We start from the raw sequence: 18,790 nt of genomic DNA, 5'->3' as shown, positions 1-18,790 counted from the left end.
GTTTCTCTGTGTAGCTTTGCGCCTTTCCCGGAACTCACTTGGTAGCCCAGGCTGGCCTCGAACTCACAGAGATCCACCTTCCTCTGCCTCCCGAGTGCTGGGATTAAAGGCATGCGCCACCACCGCCCAGCTCAGCAATACTTTCTTAGCACCTTAGACCTCTGCATCTGGGGACCTGGGGGGGGAGGAGGGGCAGGGCCACACTAGTGACCTGGACCAGCATGGCAGGGTGCCTGGTACCCCCTTCCTCCTACCCAGACACACTATTTCCTGGGTTCATTTTTTATTTTCACTCTTTGGGCTCCCAAATAAATACATGGAGACTTATTCTTACTTATGAATGCCTGGCCCTAGCTTGGATTGTTACTAGTCAGCTTTTCTAACTTAAATTATCCTGTTTCTCTTTAACTACATTTTGCTTCTGGGCTTTTTACCTTTATGTTTTCTATATCTTTCTTCCTTCTTTTTTTTTTTTTTTTTTTGTTTGTTTGTTTGTTTGTTGTTGTTGTTGTTGTTTTTCGAGACAGGGTTTCTCTGTGTAGCTTTGCGCCTTTCCTGGATCTCGCTCTGTAGACCAGGCTGGCCTCAAACTCACAGAGATCTGCCTGGCTCTGCCTCCCGAGTGCTGGGATTAAAGGCGTGCGCCACCACTGCCTGGCCTTTTTTTCCTTCTTACTCCAAGGCTGGCTGGGTGGCTGGGTGGCTGACCCCTGGCATCCTCCTCTCCTCTTCTCATTCCTATTTATACTCTGCCTGGCAGCCCTGCCTATCCTTTATCCTGCCACACTATTGGCTGATCAGCTCTTTATTAGACCATCAGGTGTTTTAGGCAGGCAAAGTAACACAGCTTCACAGAATGCAGCTAAACAAATGCAACATAAAAGAATGCAACACATCTTTGCAGCATAAACAAATGTTCCACAGCATAAATGAGTGTAACATCTTAAACTAATATTCCACAACAGTTCCCTGCCACCAGAGTCAATTTCCTGTTGCCACTGTGACATCACCATTACCACAGTGGCTCAGCCCAGCCTTTCAGTACCTCCTAATTGTGCAGGTTGGAAAGCAGAGTCTTGATGAGCTAACTGAAGGTGTGGGCAGGGAACACGTCTTCCTGAGGCTCTTGGACACTGTTAGTTAACTTCAGTGTCTGAGACACTACATGCCTTTGCTCTTGGCCCCGTCATTCTTAGATTTAGTGCTGACAGACAGTCCTTACATCACTTCACATACTCTGACCTTCCACTTGCCAATCTTTCTGTGATTGGGGGCCTTGTGACGATGCTGGGACAGGGCGCTGTCCCTGTGGTCAGCAGCTGGATAGCTTCAGTTGCCTTTGGCCATTTGATTGGTTCCTTGTCTTGTTGCTGGGACCAAATACCTGACCACGCAGTTAAGGAAGGAAGGGTTTGTTCGGCTCACAGTTTCAGGGTCCAGCCGGTCATGGAGGGAACTGGGCAGCAGAAGCTGGAGCAGTGGTCCGTCACACCCAGTCAGGAAGCAGATGCACACTAGTTAGTGCTCAGCTTGTTTTCTCCTTTTATTCACTCTGGAACCCCAGTATGGATGATGCTGCCCACCCACCTCACCTAGGCAGATCTAGAAACTGCCTCGTTCACAAACATGCTCAGAGGTTTATCAGGTTGACAATACTAGAGCCAGGTAACCTGGAAGAACTAGAGGCTCCAGGATTCAGAGACTTCTTTTCTTGGAGGGCATCACTGTGCCCACCCTGTCTCTTCCATCCTCTATACTGCCTGGATAGTCTACAAAGTCCCCTTCCCTTTGTTTTGAGACAGTATTGTGGCAAGTCTCTGTCCTACAGACAGCTCCCAAATAACCACACAGAGACTTCATATTAATTATGAAAGCCCCACCCATAGCTCAGGCTTACTAGCTGGGGTTTTTGTTTTTTTATTTTTGGGTTGTTTGTTTGTTTGTTTGTTTTTGGTTTTGTTTGGTTTTGGGCTTTTTAAGACAGGGTTTCTCTGTGTAGTTTTGGTGCCTGTCCTGGATCTCCCTTTGTAGACCAGGCTGGCCTCGAACTCACAGAGTTCCACCTGCCTGTGCATTCGGAGTGCTGGGATTAAAGGCGTGCGCCACCGCAGCTCGCCCAGCTCAGTAGTTTTTATAACTTAACCCATTTCTATTAATTTTCGTGCTGCCACTTGGCTCATGGCTTGCTACCTCACCTACCTGTCATGCTTCCTCCATGTCTCCTTGTAACTCCGCCCTTCTTCCCTGCATCCTGTGTGCCTGAAAATCCTGCCTCACTATTGGCCATTCAGCTTTTTATTAAACCAACCAGAGTGATACATCTTCACAGTGTACAAAAGGATTATTTCATAACACAGGGTCTTACTATGTAGTCCTGGCTGGCCTGGAATCACTATGCAGATCAGGCTACCCTCAAACTCTGATCAGCCAGTATCTACCTCCCTGTGCAGGGGTTAGAAGTGTATGCCGCCATACCCAGTAACAGTTCACTCTGTCTCTGACCAGGCTCTGTCACACTCCCTGCACTGGGCTGGCTGGACTGGCTGCCTTGCAAAGGGGCCAGTGACCAGGTGAGAGGGATCTGGCCATGTGGAGTTTCTGGCCCATGGTCATCTGAAAACCTTGGCAGAGCGTGACTCCAGCCCAGTTCAGTGTCTGCCTAAGGACCTAATCCAGGTCTCTTGTTGCATGGTATAAATGCAAAATATGTCTCCCATGCCCACAGGCACCACACAAGACCTCGAAGCTCTCTTCGCCCAACTACTTGACAACGGGGTTGAGAGCGTTGTACCCCACCCTGTCCTGTACCGGCTCTGCCTTGACAGAGCAATGGAGATAGAACACAAATGAGAGGCTGAATGCTAAAGGTGGCTTAGCTTGAGGGTCTGGAGCCCAGGTCAATTCCAGGCATCCTTGAGTTAGCCAAGGAGGACTTGGGGAGGACCCTGCATGGGGAATGATTCCAGTGTGGCCAGTTCCCTCAGGAGTTTTCAGACCCTGGCCACCGCCTCACACACTGCTACCTAGCAGGTGTTGTCTGATAAGAAAGAGAAAGCAGTTCGGGGGGGGGGGGGGGGGGGGTTGGCGGGGTGCTGCGCACACCGTTAATCCCAGCACTCTGGAAGCAGAGGCAGGTGGATCTCTGAGTTTGAGGCCAGCCTGGTCTACAGAGTGAGTTCCAGGACAGCCAAGGCTACACAAATAAACCTTGTCTCGAAAAACAGAGAGAGAAAGCAAGCTAAGCCTGGTTCATCTCTAATTTATGACTTTGGACACAAGTATGACCAACTGTCTCCTTCCTGCCCCCATGTTTACCACAGTGGACTGCACCTTCAAACCCAACCAGAATAAACTCTCGGGTGCTGGAGAGATGGCTCAGTGGTTAAGAGCGACTGCTCTTCCAGAGGTCCTGAGTTCAATTCCCAGCAACCACATGGTGGCTCACAACCATCTGTAATGAGATCTGGCGCCCTCTTCTGGCATGCAGATGTACATGCAGGCAGAACACTGTATACATAATAAATATTTAAAAAAAAAAAAAGAATAAACTCTTGGTTGCCTCTGTCAGGCATGGCGGCCCATCGAAGGGGAAGTGACTAAGCTAGGCAAGTGCCTACCACTGAGCTGGAAACTCACCCTTATTTCAGATTATTTTACCTGTACGGGTGCTCTGCCTGCGTGTATTTACGGTGCATGCGGAGTGCCCAAGAATTGGGCACTGGATCCCTGCGACTCTAGTTACAAATGGTTGTGAGCGGCCATGTGGGTTCTGAGATCTGAGCCAGAAGCCTCTGCAAGAGCAGCCAGTGCTCTTTATGCTAAGCCATCTCTTCAGCCCCAGCCCTTTTTTATTTTTGAGACAGGGTCTCAATAAGTTGCCCAGACTGACCTTGATCTTTTTTTTTAAAAAAAATGGGATTAAAGGTACCACCACTCGGCTTGGCCTTGAACTCTTGGTTCTGTTAGCCTCCTGGGATGATAGGCATATGCTACCATGCCTGGCTTCAGGCTTCTAAATACTTTTCAAGGAGGGTGCAGCTCACTGGGCCTGGTGGCAGATGTCTTCAAGCCCAGCACTTGGGAGTTCGAGGCCAGCTTTGTCTACAGAGCTCCAGGACAGCCAGAGCTACGCAGTGAAAGCCTGTCTCAAAAAGCAAAAAAAAAAAAAATGCTGGGAAGAGGAGAGCAGAGGTGACCCCAGCACCTTGAAGAAAAGTCAGTCTACAACCAAGCTGTCTAGAGGGGGTGTGTATCAGTTAACTTTTAGGGGAAGTGGGTAGAGGTGGGGCACAGATCACCAGGAACACACAAGAATTGTTGACAAACGAGGTAGCGGCATCCAACATGGGACACACAGGAAGTGGTACCAGAAAAGGATCGGTGACCAACGCAACTTCCGGGAGGACATCTGCCCTCCCCACCCCACCCCCGAGCTCAGCTTCAAGGTAAATGGAACAGAGAGCTCACGAAGGAGGCCTGGCTTTGGCCTGGAGCCTGGCAGACACGGGCAGCCTGGACCCAAGAAGAGTAGATTTCAGGACAGATTCTCACTGCCCATCCGCGTCCCTGATACTTCCACCCTGTCCCACCCCACATTTCAGAGAACACAGATGGGTTACCCAGCTGCATCCAGAGCTGAGATACAGGGCTGAGCCGGGTCTCACAGGTTCAGTTTTCAGCGGCAAGTCCAGTGCCAAGGGATGGATGAACCCTCTTTCTTGTGCCCTGAGAGAAGCAGCCGGCTCAGCTGTGACCAGCAGGGGGCAGCCGAGTCCTCCCTTTCTTTCCGCTGGGCCTCAGGCCGCGTGAGCCAGCATTTCTGGCCTAGGCCTGTCCAAGCCTCAGGAAGCAGAGGTGTGCCTCCCGGTACAGAACACCTACTGGAGCACACTCTCTGACTCTTGATGGCCAGGACCTTCCTCCTGCCTCTGGGTTCTAGAACCCAGGTATCCAAGAACCCCAGGATCCAGGACCTTGAAATGGATTCTGCTTTGGAACCTGTTTTTCTGTAAAATAACAACTCTGTCAAAATATTCAAAGCCAACAGGACTGTCTGGGGAACTCCAGAGGTGGGCAGACCATGGGCATAACCCACCCCCCACCCCACCCCACCCCCCGCTGTGTTCCACCCGGTTCCCACAGGAGCGGCTGTCTCAAGCCCACCCACCCCACGCCTTCCGGTTTCCCAGCTGTCAGCCCTCTGTAAGTCAGGCCTCTCCACGCCCCACCTACTGAACCCTCCAGCTATTTCATTTCTAATAACGCCAGGGATCAAACCTATGGCCTTGTGAATCCTGGTAGGCACTCTACTACTGAGGAACTCCCTTGATCCCAGATTTAAATTGTTTTACACAAATAGGATTTACAATAGTTCCACCTCCTCTCTAGGACTTCTCTGTCTCCTGCCACCGGCATTTGGGTGGTGGTGTCAGTGCGGGCCACTGACACCCTCAGCCTTGAAGACAGGCCTCCTATAGGACGTCGGGGTCAGCAGGGGATTTCACTCGGCCTGCTGGGCACTGGCAGAAGCCCTGGCTCTGATTGTTCATGGATGACATTCAGACCACAGCGGGTTGTAGAAGGCTCAAGGACAGTCTAATGTGCCCGGGTGTGTGGTCCCTAGAGTGGCAAGCACGTCCTGGGCTGACGACATGTCCGTTTAAGGGTGCCCTGTGTGCACACAGCTGGTCCTGGAGAAGAGGAAGGGCTTTTTGGAGGGTGCCGGGAGATATGACAGGGTGTCAGCAGAGGGCCCCAGAGGAACCCGCTGCCAGGATTAGCGGTGTGTGGACTGGGGAGGAGGCTGGGATAGGGCACACAGGGCAAGCTGAGGAACCTAGGAAAGCCAGGCCTTGTCAGTAGGTAAGCACCAGAGGGGTCATGGGGGTTTACTGGGGACCCAGAGTAAAAAGCCTGTGGGCTGAGCCCCACAATTCCATCTGGAGGACACGGTGACAGAAAGGTGAGCATGGAGAAGATTCAGGAAGGGGCGTACCAGGGGGCCTGGAGCTCAAGAACCCAGGGCAAGGTCAGGCTAAGTGCTCCGGAATGTGGGAACGTTTGTGGGGCCTGCCAGGAACACAGTCCCAAGAGTTGAGTGCCTGGGGCTGACATCATCCGGTTACATTCTGCAAGTCACGGCAGGAGGCCTAGCTGAGGGCTGCCAACCCTCGGAGCCTGGCAAAGGGCTTCTGAGATGAGGAGCCCACAGACCCCACATGCCCAAGAAAGGCAGGGTGCCACACCTGAGCAGTCTCCTGCTGTCCGAGAACCCCTTCCCTCCTTCCTGCCTTTAGACCTGAGAGGGCCAGGAGAACAGGAACGAAGCAGGCAGGTCTCCTGGGCCTTGCAAACCCGGACAACAGAACCCAAGCCCTCCACCTCCAGTGGCCTCTCCTCAAGTCCCTTCTGCTTACATTGAGTTCTCAGAGTGCCTTCTCCCTGGCCACCCCAGTCCTTGAGCCTTGGGTGCTCAGGACCAGGGCCTGCCACCACATCATGGGGTGGCACTGACCTGAGGTCCTTGTAAGTCAGTCCACAAATATTTACCAAGAGCCTCACAGGATTCAGAGTGACCTTTAGAAAACCTAAACTGTGAAGTCACCCACATGGGGGCCTACCTCCTGCCAGAGCTCCTGTGGGCCCAGAAACCCCACTCCCCACAGATGAAGTTCGGGGGACAGATTTGTAGCTAGGGCCGAGGGTGGTGACTTTGTGGCCCTGGCCTACAGGTGTGGAGGGAAAAGGTGACTGAGCCACCGGGTAAGACCTGTTTCCATAAAAACAGTATGCCTCTGGAAGAGACGGGAAAGCAAGGTGGGGCGGGGCGGCCCCTCCCCTCCCCCCCCCTCATTCCTCCCCCTACACACACAGGAAGCGCCTAGCAGGCTTGGGCAGGGCTCTGGCTGACGCAAGGCCAGCAGATTGGGAGAGGCAGGCTTCCTGCCAGCACACAGTGACTGCGCAGTTTCCTGATCCACGTTTCAGGGCTCAGTGTGAACAAGCCCAGGCTAAGGTGGTCTCTGGCACCAGGAAAAGCCCAAGGGAACCCAAGAGGCCACAGACCAGGAACTGTATCCATGGAGGGGGCGGGTAGCTAGAGTTCCAGAATATCTCTAGCGGTAACAGCAATACTGGCTGGCATGGGCTTGCCAAAAGGGCAAGCCTGGAGCAGCATCTCCTCTTTCCCATTAGTCCAAGAATTTTTGTAGGAAATCCTGAGGTCCTTCCCTGAGTTGTGCCTGTGTTTGGAATCAACAAGGTTGAGCTGACTTCCAAAGAAGATGGCCAGGCCAATGGGGACTGCCATGTCCTTGAGGAAGGGCCTGGAGAGTGGCCCCCACCTGGTATCAGATGTCACAAAAAGGACCCCTTCCCCCCCCCCTCTAACCCAGAACCCCATAGCTGCTGGGAAGGCCCATGGTAAGGCTCCGGTAGAAACAGGGCGGACACCACGCAGCCCCACCCAAAGCCCTGTTTACAACAGTCTCCAGGACAGCTTGTTTTGATCTGGGGAGACGGGCTGGGCTGGGCGTTGCTGCCCTGCCCTTGTCCTTCAGCACGGTGAAGGTCATCTCTGAAGAGGAAGCAAGCAGAACCCAGGCCGTCTGTCCACCAAGAAAGGATGGTCACAGCCCTGGCCCCCAAGGTCTCCAAACCTCTCCCCTTAAATACATTCTCTTCTCAAGGAAAACTGTCCTGGAAGATCAGGAACCTCTCAACCTGCCATATTGCCCTTGGGGGCTGGGGAGAGTCACTGAGCAGCTGCAGGTGTGAGGCACACAAGTACCCTATTTATTGGTGACCAACAACAGGCTTTATATAACCCTAGTTTTGTGTGGCACATATTAGCCCTAGCCTAGTCATTCCAAAAGTAAGTCTTAAAGGCTGTTCCTGGGACAAGGAATGGTGTGGGAGGGGCCTTCTGAGACCAGAAGAGAACACCATGGGCTCCGGAGGTGGTTGAACAATGCCTAAGCACCTCAAAAACGGAAAGAAAGGGCTGACTCCACAGCCTGGGCATGCAAAGCCGCAGGGAAGCCTCTCCGGCTTTCTAGAACATTTTGACAGGCAACTCCCTGTTCTCTACGGCGGTCACCACCCCCACACCCACGCCTGGAAATGTTGCCAGGATGAAGCAGAGGGGACAAAGGCAGACAGAGTGGTAAATGCCTGTAGTCCCAGCACTGGGAGGTTGAGGCAGGAGGATTACCGTGATTTCCAGGGCAGTATGAACAACAATGTCTGGAATTAAGAAACAAAAAACACAAAACAGGAAAACAAACCAGTAAAAGACCGATAGGCCAGTCCTGGGGGGGAATGTGCGTGGCATAAGAACCAGGTTAAGCATGCACCACGGAACAGGCCAGCGCTTGCCACATAATCACCCTCTGTACTGCTGGTCACATGAGAGTCACCAGTTTTCCGGGAACAGGGTGCAGTCTGGGCCCGGCCACGCCTGCAGATTCCATCTGCCAGAGGCAGAACGTCCTCCCCCCTGGTTTTCCCCTCCTGGTTGTCAAGGGAGTCTGTTGTCACAGGGTGGGTTTGTTTGCAGTGTGGGTGGCGAGCCTGGGAGACTTCCGGCAGTTAGTCCGCCAGCTGCCTTTCTAAGTCCTTTCCTTCAACTGTCCTTCCAGTTTGGGGGGTTTGGGGGGGGGCAGGCGGCACCAGAGCCGAGATGTCTCAGGCTCTCCGGGGGCCCCTCGTTGGCAGGGGCGGTGACAAGTCCCCTTTTCAAAACCTCACTAACCCACCCCTCACCCCCCCACCCCACCCCCACCCCCGTCTCTCCTTGCTCGGCTTTGGGAAAGGTCGGCTTCTGAACCTGGGCTGGGCCCCACCCCAAGTGGACAACCAGCCTGCACCCCAGAGGTCTTCAAACCCACTCCCTGGACCCCACCACAGGCCATAAACTGTCGCAGAGAAACGCAGCTTTAAAAAAAAGATCATTTTCTCACTCTCCCACACCCCCAAGGAAGATACCTTGGAAAATCACTTATTTGTACAAACTGCCCTGCAATCATCCACTTTTACACACGCACCCTCACTCTGTGTGTGTTTCGTACAAAAACCTTGCTTTCCCGCAGCTCGCAAGCCCCTTCGCCGCCCCCCCCCATACACGAACCGATGCAAACGCAGCGCCCTCCCCTAACTGCGGGGCCAGCTCTTCCCCACCCCCGCCCTGCGGGCGCCCGCGCTGACGTCACCGCCCAGCAGGGGCACCGCCCGCGGAGTCACGCGCGGCCCGGCCGCCCCACCCCCGCCGCCGCAGAGATCCCTCCGCCACCCGGTGGAATTTTCCAGACACTCTTTCTGCCGGCCCTTCTTTCGGGCCTCTGCGGGGCGTGGTGACCCAAGGTGACCTGTCCTTTAACTTCCGCCCTGCCAGTCGGTGTGGCCCCCGCCACCCCCCCACCCCCCACCCCACGACCCTCTGGAAGCCGTCCGATGTGCCCTCCATCCCGGGACGCCCTGCCGAGGGGCAGAAAAGGACCGCGGGGCAACCAGAGGGAGTGGCCGTCGATGGGAGCCGTCCACGCCCCTCGTGGGCTCCTTTGGCCAAGTCGGGGAGGAACTTTTTTTTTGAAGTGTCCGTGGAGGAATCGCCCCGTTGAGCAATGGCTGGGTGACGCGACCCAGGGCTATAAAAGCCAAAGTTGTGCCCTCCCCACCTCCAGCAGGAGTTAGTGGCAAGGAGGGCTGCCCTCTGGTCTCAGTGGTGGGGAGGAAGTGGCTAGTTCAGGGCTCGGAGAGCTGGCAGAGGCAGCCGCTGGCATGGGGGAGGGAGAAGGGCGGTTAACCGAAAGAGAGACTAGGTGTGGGCACGGTGATCCAGGGGATGGCAGCTTCCAAAGCGCCTTCAGCAGCCCACACAGGGGCAGCCGCCTTCAAGGCCGGGCTGGCCTCTGCGGTCTGTAGCAGTGGGGACACTTGACCTCCAGGAGGGTACAGGTCCCACGGGCCCTCGTGGGCCCAGGGTTCTAGCTTGAGTGGCAGAGCAGGTGGTGAATCAGGTAGACCCGGGCCCTTGAGGCCCTGGATGTCATGAAGGACAGGCAGAGGCCCAGGGCTAGGTGGGCAGTGGGGATCAACTTTGAACTTGACAATACCAGCAGACCCTTTTTTTCCAGATAGGGGTTGTGAACCCGCCCGGGGATGAGGCCTGGTCTTATGGAAAGGACTGAGTTTCACGGGGCGGACACCTCTGGCCCCGGGTGGTATGTAATTTGGGCTTGGCCTGACGGCACCCGGTCCTGGGTGTGAGGGGTGACCAAGGAGTGGTTGTAGAGGCAAGGAGTTATCTTCACCTGACAGGCCTGCTTGGCGGGGGGCCGCCGAGATTGAAGGCGCGCGTCTTGGGGCCACATTGATCACAGCTTTATTTTTCAGGTGGCAGTACCCCTCTGGACTTTCCTAGGTTCCGTGGTTCCCTCTTCTGTGATCTCTCTTCCCCCTCTCTTCCCTCTAACTCTGAGGTTATGGGTTCACTTAAAACCTTGCCTCTGGGTCATCTGGTAAGCCTGGGTAAGGTAGAGAGTTGGTGTTGGAGTCCTGGACTCGGTATCTTGGTATTTCTGGTAAAAGTGGAGGACACCCTGACTGGGTGGGGAGGGTTGGTGTTGATTTGCAGGGGGTGGGGCTTGAATGTGGACCCTCGGGTGGGCTCACAGCCATGGCTCCAGTCACCCAAATGCCTCATGGACGACGTGGTTTATTACTGTAGTGTTCATCATGGCAAGCAGATGGCACCAGGAGAAATGGACCCCCTGCCAGTGAGTCCTAGCAGTGCAGGAGGGCAGACCCTGGAGGAGACAGCGACCTAAGTTGATGCCTACCCAGTGAATTCCAGAGGCTTAGGAAGTTCTGCACTGCCATGTGTCCGGGCCTTACTCAGGAAGCCCTGTGTTCAGAAAGCCGTCGTTTTAAGTGGTTCAGACCAGCTTCTGGGGGTGGGGACGGGCAGACGCTTCCTGCCGGAGTGGCTGTCGGCTGTGAATGTTCCGGATGAATGTCTTGTTCTGGGAGCACCATTCTCCGGAGGCATGAATGCCAGCCAGCACCCCCCTTCCCGGAGGTAGAGGCATTCATTCAGCTGCTGCATCTTCTAAATCAAGCCCTCCAGTCTTTAGTTCTGTGCTACAAACTTGGCTTCGAGAAGATTGCGTAAGGTGTAGAACACTCAGCATGGTGCCCTGTAGATGGTGTTTGCAGAGGAGCCCAGTGACCTGGATACCTTCCTGCTTCTGCAGCCTGCCTGCCTCTGCATTGGTCAGAGGCATTCCTAAGTGTGATGAAACTTTGGGGTGTTGGGGAACGCTGTTCAATTTTAAATGACTGAAGTGGAAGAGTATTAGATGAAGCCAATTGCTGCATGGGTGGGGTGTTGCATTCTTAAAAGTACGGGAGGGTACAAGCTGGCCGCAAGGTTTTTGGGGATTTGTAGATGGCATATCTAATTTGGGCATTGGGATAGCATCTGGTACGTAGAAGGGAATGGTGGTCCCTGGGAATCTTGTTCTGTGGCTTTGGTTTTGGTACTGGGTGGTAGGCAGGTGTTACCCCACTGAGGGATTCCGACTTGGGGGCTGGCTGTGTGTACCAGGCTGGCCTCTGCTCTCATCCCTGCTGGGATCACAGGTGTCATCTAAAACTTCGCCGTCCATCTTAACTGGAGTTCTGCTGGGTCGGGCTTCAGAATACTTTAGCACCGGAGGTGGGATTGCCAGAGAGAGAGCAGGGCTCAGCTTGGCATTGGGGTCTTGGCCAGAGGTTGAGGGATTGGGGGTGCCGGCAAGGGATGTGGATTGATGGGAATAACAATTTGCGAACTAAATACCTCGTAAAGAAAATGTAAAAGTTGATGGTAAATCCTCATGAGGTGCCGTAACAGTTGCTTGGAACATATCAAAATCCTAAGACTGGGGGAAAAGCAAAATTGTTTTGCTTTGCTGTTAAATGAGCAATACTGAAGTTGTGTCTGAACTTTCTTTTAGTTGCTTGAAAGATGGTGTCAAACTCAAGTCAAGAATGCCCAAGCACGTGCCAGGCCGTGGGGGTGGGGTGGAGAGGTGCTGGGGAAGGGTTTGTAAATGCCTCCATGTGGGTCTTACAGCACTGGGGAAGGGTTTGTAAATGCCTACATGTGGGTCTTACAGCACTGGCCTTCGCAGTTGAGGTTGACAGACCGCTGGGTTTACAGTTCAAACCCTATCAGATACTGTGTGGCTGAATGCTAATGCTCTTACATCTAAAGGAATCGAATTTGCAAGTCATGCCTTATATAACACCTACAGGAATTTAGTATGCGAGTCATGCCTTATACATCTCCTACAGGAATTTAATATGCGAGTCATGCCTTACAACACCTACAGGAATTTAATATGCGAGTCATGCCTTATGAAACACATAATGTCTTTGTGGGATTGACCAGGAGACGACAGGGGGTGCTTACTTGACTAACGGATGAGTCATTGTGACAGGGGACAAGGCCTTGCACTTGCTATGACATTACTGTGACGTTTGGTGAAAACTTGATCCTTGTTTGTATGTACCCTCCTAAGGTTGCTGTGAATACATTGTGATTTTTAGCTTGAATGGTGCTTTCAAACCATCCCGGAGCAGAGGGGACGCTGTAATTGTCAAATGAGTTTGGGAAATAAAGTCAAACGGGGCTGCCGGGGACATCTTGGGACATCTTAGGACATCTTACTAAGACGATGCTCTGTAAAAATGAACTCTGGAAACCCTGGGTGTCTGAAGTGCTGAAGTTGCAGTCAATGGCTCTTCGTGTTGTGTTGTCTTTCCCTTAAAATCAAGTCCCCAGGACTGTTACCTCGGGGACTTTGTCTTCCGGGTTGGTGATTTTGTCTGTTTTATGTTGTTTATGTGTGTGGTCTAATTTAAAATGGTGGTGTGACTGGGAATGGTCACTGTCATTGGAACAGCGGAGTGTTGGTCATGTTGGGATGGGGAATTGCTGAGAGAGCTGGACCAGCGGGTCACAGCCCCCACTTGTTTGTACTGAAGTGTGCACAGCCTCTAACCATTTTCTCCTTTACAGCAAATAAAGGTTTGAGATCGAAACTCCTCAGAATTGTTGTATGGTGTTACATTCTCGACTCTGTCACTTCATACCACAGTCAGGCCCAGACTCCCTGCCCCAGCTGTCACTGAAGCAGTTAGAATAGGTGACCTCCACCCTGGTAGAACTAACTAGTCTGAGCAGCTGTGAACTAGCAGGGAGAGACGGCTGCTCACTGCTGGCAGCTGGTAATGGTTGCAGATGTGATGCTGAGTCACATGGGAGAAAGATGTTGAGTGTCCAGGTAAGGAAGTACTTGGAATTTAGTAATCCAGAACATTCCCGGTTTGTATTTCAAACGGTATGGTTTTTTGTTTTGAGGAAAACAGCCTTAACAAGGTATGAGTTTTTATATCTCCACTCTTTTGGAAGCTGGTGCGGGCTTGAGAATTGGGTGTGAACTTGTAATTCTCATCTGCCTAAGGAGTTGGGCTTCATTTATCTTTTGGTACATGACTAAAGTTACTGTATCATGCCTGTGAACACATTTTTAGTCTTGGGTAGGATTCGTCATGGGAGCCAACCTGTACATGAATAATTGGGCGTTAGTGTCTCATTACAACTGGGAAATGTTGCTGCTTAGGCAGATTTTGAGCTTAGACTAGAACATTACCAGCCTTGTAGGACTGGAGCCTGCTAGCTATAAGCCGAGGGCAGCCTGTGACTCTGCGGTGAACTGTTGTCTTGGGAAGGATGAGTCTTGAACTGGGGTGGGGTAGGGACCAAGCAAAGGGTGAGCAGTGGTGGTCTTCCGTCTTCCTTGCGAGCGGTGGGGGCAGTGGGGCTCTGCTGTGCCAGCCCTTCAGTGACCTCTCCCTTTGTACTGAGAAGCCAGAATGGGGGTGTCTCAGGAGCTTTGTGTCTGGACTTGGGAGACTACCTAGAGTAGGTGCTGCAGATGAGAGCAGCTTCTCTACCCACACTTCCTTTTTACTAGTTTTCGTATTCAGAGACAAGGTCTTACTATGTAGCCTAGACTGGCTTAGAACTCAGATCCACTGGCAGCTACCTCCCAAGTGCTGGGATTAGAGGTGTGCACCACCACGCCCCATCTACCGGCCTTTTCTAGTCTGGTTTATCCTAGCCTTTTCTGGCTTCTTACCTGGTTTCTGCACCTCCATTCCTTTCCAGACCCTTGGTTTTTATACTATTAAAAGGTTTTCTGTGTTCTGTGGCAGACTGGTAAGGAGTTTGTCCCAAGCCATGTTAAAAGTGGTGTAGAGACAGGAAAACCGGAGGCCGAGCAGTCCTGTGTGCAGATTTCGAGGGCTGTTGGTCTGGGTTTTGTTACTTGTTTTGAGACAGCCCAGGTTGGTATGGGACTCACAGCAGTCCTCCCTCAGCCTCCCAAGTGTTGGAGGTGAGATGTGAGCCACAATGTCCTGCAAGGACTGGTCTCTGCCCTGGGGTTCTGAGTTATTGATGGCCATATCACCTCAACGGGTACGGGCTCATTCTTTGAACCCCGGAGGCAGCGGTTGAGCTGTGTTGCTGATGCTGGTCCTGCGTGGATGAAAAGCATCGGAACAGAGAGCAAAGGTGGTTTTGTTTTTTATTTATTTGAAAAGATCAACAGAGTTGGAGTGCGCCTGGCAGTGGTGGCGCACTTCAACTCTGACACCTGGTTTGTCTTAGGATGTTAAGAGACCAAAAGGACCTCTAATGTGGGCCAACCTGTCGGCATTGCCAAGGGCTGCAGAAGCATTAACCCTGGGTGGTAGCCATGTCTTAACTGCTGGTACTGAAGAGAAATGTGGGTGCTTCCAACAGGTTGATATTTGTGTATTCATCTCCAAGGATGGATGCAAACGGGTTGTCAAGGAGACGAGAACTAGCGGAACCCTGGACCCGCCCTTGGACAGGATGCGCTCAACTCTTCCCACACCTCTCTCAGTACTTTTAATGAGTTCTCAAGCATGAAGAGGATTTACTGTAAAAAAATTCGTTTCCTTTCCCTGGGCGTCTGCTGTATGTGCACGTACACAGAAAGGGACCGTGCTTCACTTCTGTCCTGCAACTTACTTTCCATGATGCATAGTGAAAACCTTGTCTGAGGGCCAGAGCATCTTTTTGGTGGTACCGAATGCTCTATTCCATGACTGCTGATTTCAACAATCTCATTTAAATATTGACGAATGTGGGGAGGCCAGAGGATGACTTTCAAGAGTTGGCTGTAGGAATGAAACCACCGGGCTCATGCGGCAGGCGCTTGGCTCACCCACCTGCCTTGAGCTATTGTTTGCCTTGCAGGAAATGATGCTTTGACTTGTAGCTCAAGCTTTATCATACTTAGCTGTTCCTTTGAGATATCCAAGTCAGTTTCTAGAAGGAAATGACCGTCAATCTTAACTTTAGGCTCATGTTGCTCAGTTGCTGTCCAGAAGGAGGGATTTTTTTTGAGTTACTGTTCTGTGGATAGTTCTGTGAAGCTGGTGTGTATGCATGCTCCCAGTGGTGTGCCTGGCCAGTGTGCATGGATGGTTTTATGATTCCAACTTCTTTTTGTGTGTTTAGCATTTGCTCTCATAGTTATCATTAGCAGGTTCTTTCAATGTACTGTTTGACTGGTTGCTACTTTAACATCTTTGTGGTAAGATGCACTCAGAAGAAGCTTTAGCCATTTCTAAGTGTACAGTTTAGTGCTGTTAAGCAGATTGAGTTGATCAACTGACCTCCAGACCTTGCAAAACCTGAAACTACCCACTCAGCAACTGAAACGTGAGGTCTCTCTTCCCTTTCCTGCTTTATGTTTCTATGAGTGCTCTAAGTTCCACATGTACGTAGATTCATACAGTGTTTGTCTTTTTTTACATTTATTTTGGTGTGGGGGCATGTGTATGGAAGTCAAAAGACAGTCGGCAGGAGTTGGTTCTCTCCTCCCAGGGATCACCCTCAAGTCATGAGGCTTGCACTATCAGCAGCTTTATCCACTGCAACCAAGTATTTATCCTGACTGGTTGATTTGCTTACAAAGTGTCTTTACAGTTCATCTTGGTGTGTGATTTTCTCTGCTTTCATACAAGCTAGATAATTGATATTTTGTGTATTTTTTGGTATTGGTGTGCTGATGAGCACATTGGTGTGGCTCCTACCCTCGGGCCAATTGCTGTTAGGACTTCACTGTGGTGGGGATGATGCATGGATACGTCTCCCTGAGACTCATTTTCAGTTATTTAGGGTACAGCCCAAGCATCCTGGTGGATGTTAGGTGACATTTCATTGTGGTCTTCCATTCCATGTACGTATTGATCATGTAGACTTCTTGGAAAATGCCCATTCAAGTCCTTTTCATGTTTAAAAGGTTGTGGATTTATTACCATTGTTGACCTGTAGGAATTGTCTGTATTCTGAACATTAACTCTTACACAATTTGGCTGGCATTTCCCCATTCCATAAAGTAGCCTTCTGTCCTGTTCTGTTGAGTTTTCCTTTTTTGTAATAGTTACACGTATTGTTTTTGTGCATGAATTCGCTCATCTAGACATGCCTGTGCCAGCACTCCTGAAAGTCAGGACAACTTGCGGGAGTAGATTCTTTCCTCCACCCTGTGGACCTGAGGGGTTGAACGCAATTGTCCACCAGGCGTGGCAGCAAGTGCCTCTACCCAGGCAGCCATCTTCCCAGCCGCAGATTTAAGTTTTGAAATTCGTAATGTGTGTTTGCCTTTGTGTGCACTTTTGGTGTCATATCTAAGAAATCATTGCCAAATTTAACATTGTAAAGTCTATATTGTTGTTTTAAACAAAAAACAAACCCTGGGCAGGTACTCTTTACCACTGAGTTACATCCTCAGAACTCAAGTGCTTTGTCTTAATCTCCGTTTCTGTAATGACTGGCTAGGCTGGGAGAGTTTAATTGCTTGTCCCACTCTCCGCGTTCTCTGTCTCTGGCCTGAGGACCCTGCAGGGTCTGTGTAGTTCTGAGGGCCGGCTGTGACTGGTTCTGTCACACCTCGTCTCCTTATTGTCCTCTTAAGTATCAAGACCAAGATCTATGTGATGTACAAGGACTTGAGCCGTGGAAGTCTGACCATAACTGATAAGTTACTTGGAGTTGCTTCTCAGTTTTCTTCAGCTGCGTATGCCTGGGCTGGATCTGTGGGCACAGGTGGCCTTCCTTCTCATGCGGTGAATTCCTTCTGCTGCAGGTGCAGTGGTAAGTTATTGCTCCAGCTTTCCCAGTACCAGTCTTTCGTAATCGTGTCTGAAGCACTGGGGATTCCAGGCTCTAGTTTTTGTCTTTACAAATGAAGCAACCATCTTAACAACTTGCACTGTTTAAAAGCTGGTCGGAAGGCACTGAGGCTGACCTCCTTGTACCCTCTGTCCCTTGCTGAAACTTGAATGCACAGACTAGGCTAATCCTAATCTTTGGCTCATCGTGTGACTCTTTCATTTGCTTCCTTATTTTTTAATAATTTGCCAACATGTCTGACTCTTCTATCAATATGAAAACCGAGGCAGTGGGTAAAGTCGCTTTCTCCCTCTGTGCCTGTCACAATGCACCCCGGGGTCCTCACAGGCCAACGGCACACCTAAAAAAGCCGTATCCAAACGAATTTTTCAAGGCATGTATTTGGTTATCTGTAACTTTGAAGAAGAATTAAATTGCCTGTAATCTTCTGGAATGTTTAATTGGATAGAATTCATCTCTTTCCTGCAGTGTACAGAATTCATTGGGTTGCTTCTTCTACAGCATCATTAGAGAAGCAACTCGAACAGAACTCAGGTTGAGCATTCTCACAACCCGGAGGTGACCGTTGTTACCCATACACGGTGTCCTGCTGATCTCCAGTTCGTATGTCTTTATGGGAGGTAGGCTGCGTCCTTTTCTTGTGTATAATGGTAGGATAGTCCTGCCCACCATCTCGAGATGACACAGTTTTGCTTAGAGTCCTGTGAATACACCCTGGCTGTCCTGCCACTGACAGAAGGGGCCTCTCTATGTTATGGAGTTGACAGTTGTACTGTGAGGCCATCTTCACAGGCAACCCCCATGCCTCAGCGTCTGGATGGGCGGCAGTTGTGCATCAGAGACTGCCACGTTCTGCCCTCCAATGGTAGCAGGCCTGCGTACCTGAGTGTAAGAGTCACGTTTTTATGTTGAAACTTCACATTTCTGCCAGTTGCTTTCTTAGCTCTTGTCATACATGCGCAGTGACCCATGGAGACTACCTGGTATGTTAGATTCTTGTCATCTGTGGAAATTTAATAGCCGTGACTTAGTTACCATAGGGACTCCACGGTCCAAGACACAAAAAAATGTGATTTTGCCAAAGTATAGTTGCTGAAGTTAGTCTGTCCTGAGACAGACAGCTGGACACACCCAGCCTAGAGCTCGGTGTCCGCAGCACACTGGCTCATTCTCGGCTCCTCCTTCATCGGAGCAGCTCTTCTAGATTTGGGTAAACCCGGAGCAATGTTTCTGAAGGCACTGTTGTAATGCATGGGGTTATGTAGTACAATTGTGGCAGCTTTTAGAAATTACTAGTCATGAACTTCGAAGTAATACTTAAAAAGCCCAACACAAGCCGGGCGGTGGTGGCGCACGCCTTTAATCCCAGCACTCGGGAGGCAGAGGCAGGCGGATCTCTGTGAGTTCGAGGCCAGCCTGGGCTACCAAGTGAGTTCCAGGAAAAGGCGCAAAGCTACACAGAGAAACCCTGTCTCGAAAAACCAAAAAAAAAAAAAAAAAAAAAAAAAGCCC

At 51.3% G+C, this 18,790-nt stretch overlaps 2 long non-coding RNA genes across 2 annotated transcripts; one reads left to right on the top strand and one right to left on the bottom strand.

Moving 5' to 3' along the window:
• The first annotated feature begins 9,262 nt into the window (after positions 1-9,262).
• LOC107401647 (uncharacterized) lies at positions 9,263-11,973 on the top strand. The gene is made up of 2 exons (XR_001578517.3): positions 9,263-10,220; positions 10,393-11,973. It is a non-coding gene; the product is annotated as an uncharacterized LOC107401647 (long non-coding RNA).
• On the bottom strand, positions 10,725-18,583 carry LOC143269927 (uncharacterized). The gene is made up of 2 exons (XR_013046729.1): positions 12,140-18,583; positions 10,725-12,096 (listed from the first exon to the last, which is right to left on the bottom strand). It is a non-coding gene; the product is annotated as an uncharacterized LOC143269927 (long non-coding RNA).
• Positions 18,584-18,790: the final 207 nt, after the last annotated feature.

This window comes from Peromyscus maniculatus, chromosome 1, assembly GCF_049852395.1.
Source record: "Peromyscus maniculatus bairdii isolate BWxNUB_F1_BW_parent chromosome 1, HU_Pman_BW_mat_3.1, whole genome shotgun sequence".
Lineage (NCBI taxonomy): Eukaryota > Metazoa > Chordata > Mammalia > Rodentia > Cricetidae > Peromyscus > Peromyscus maniculatus.
Note: the sequence above shows the minus strand (reverse complement) of the source record. Positions and strands in the feature narration are given on the sequence as shown.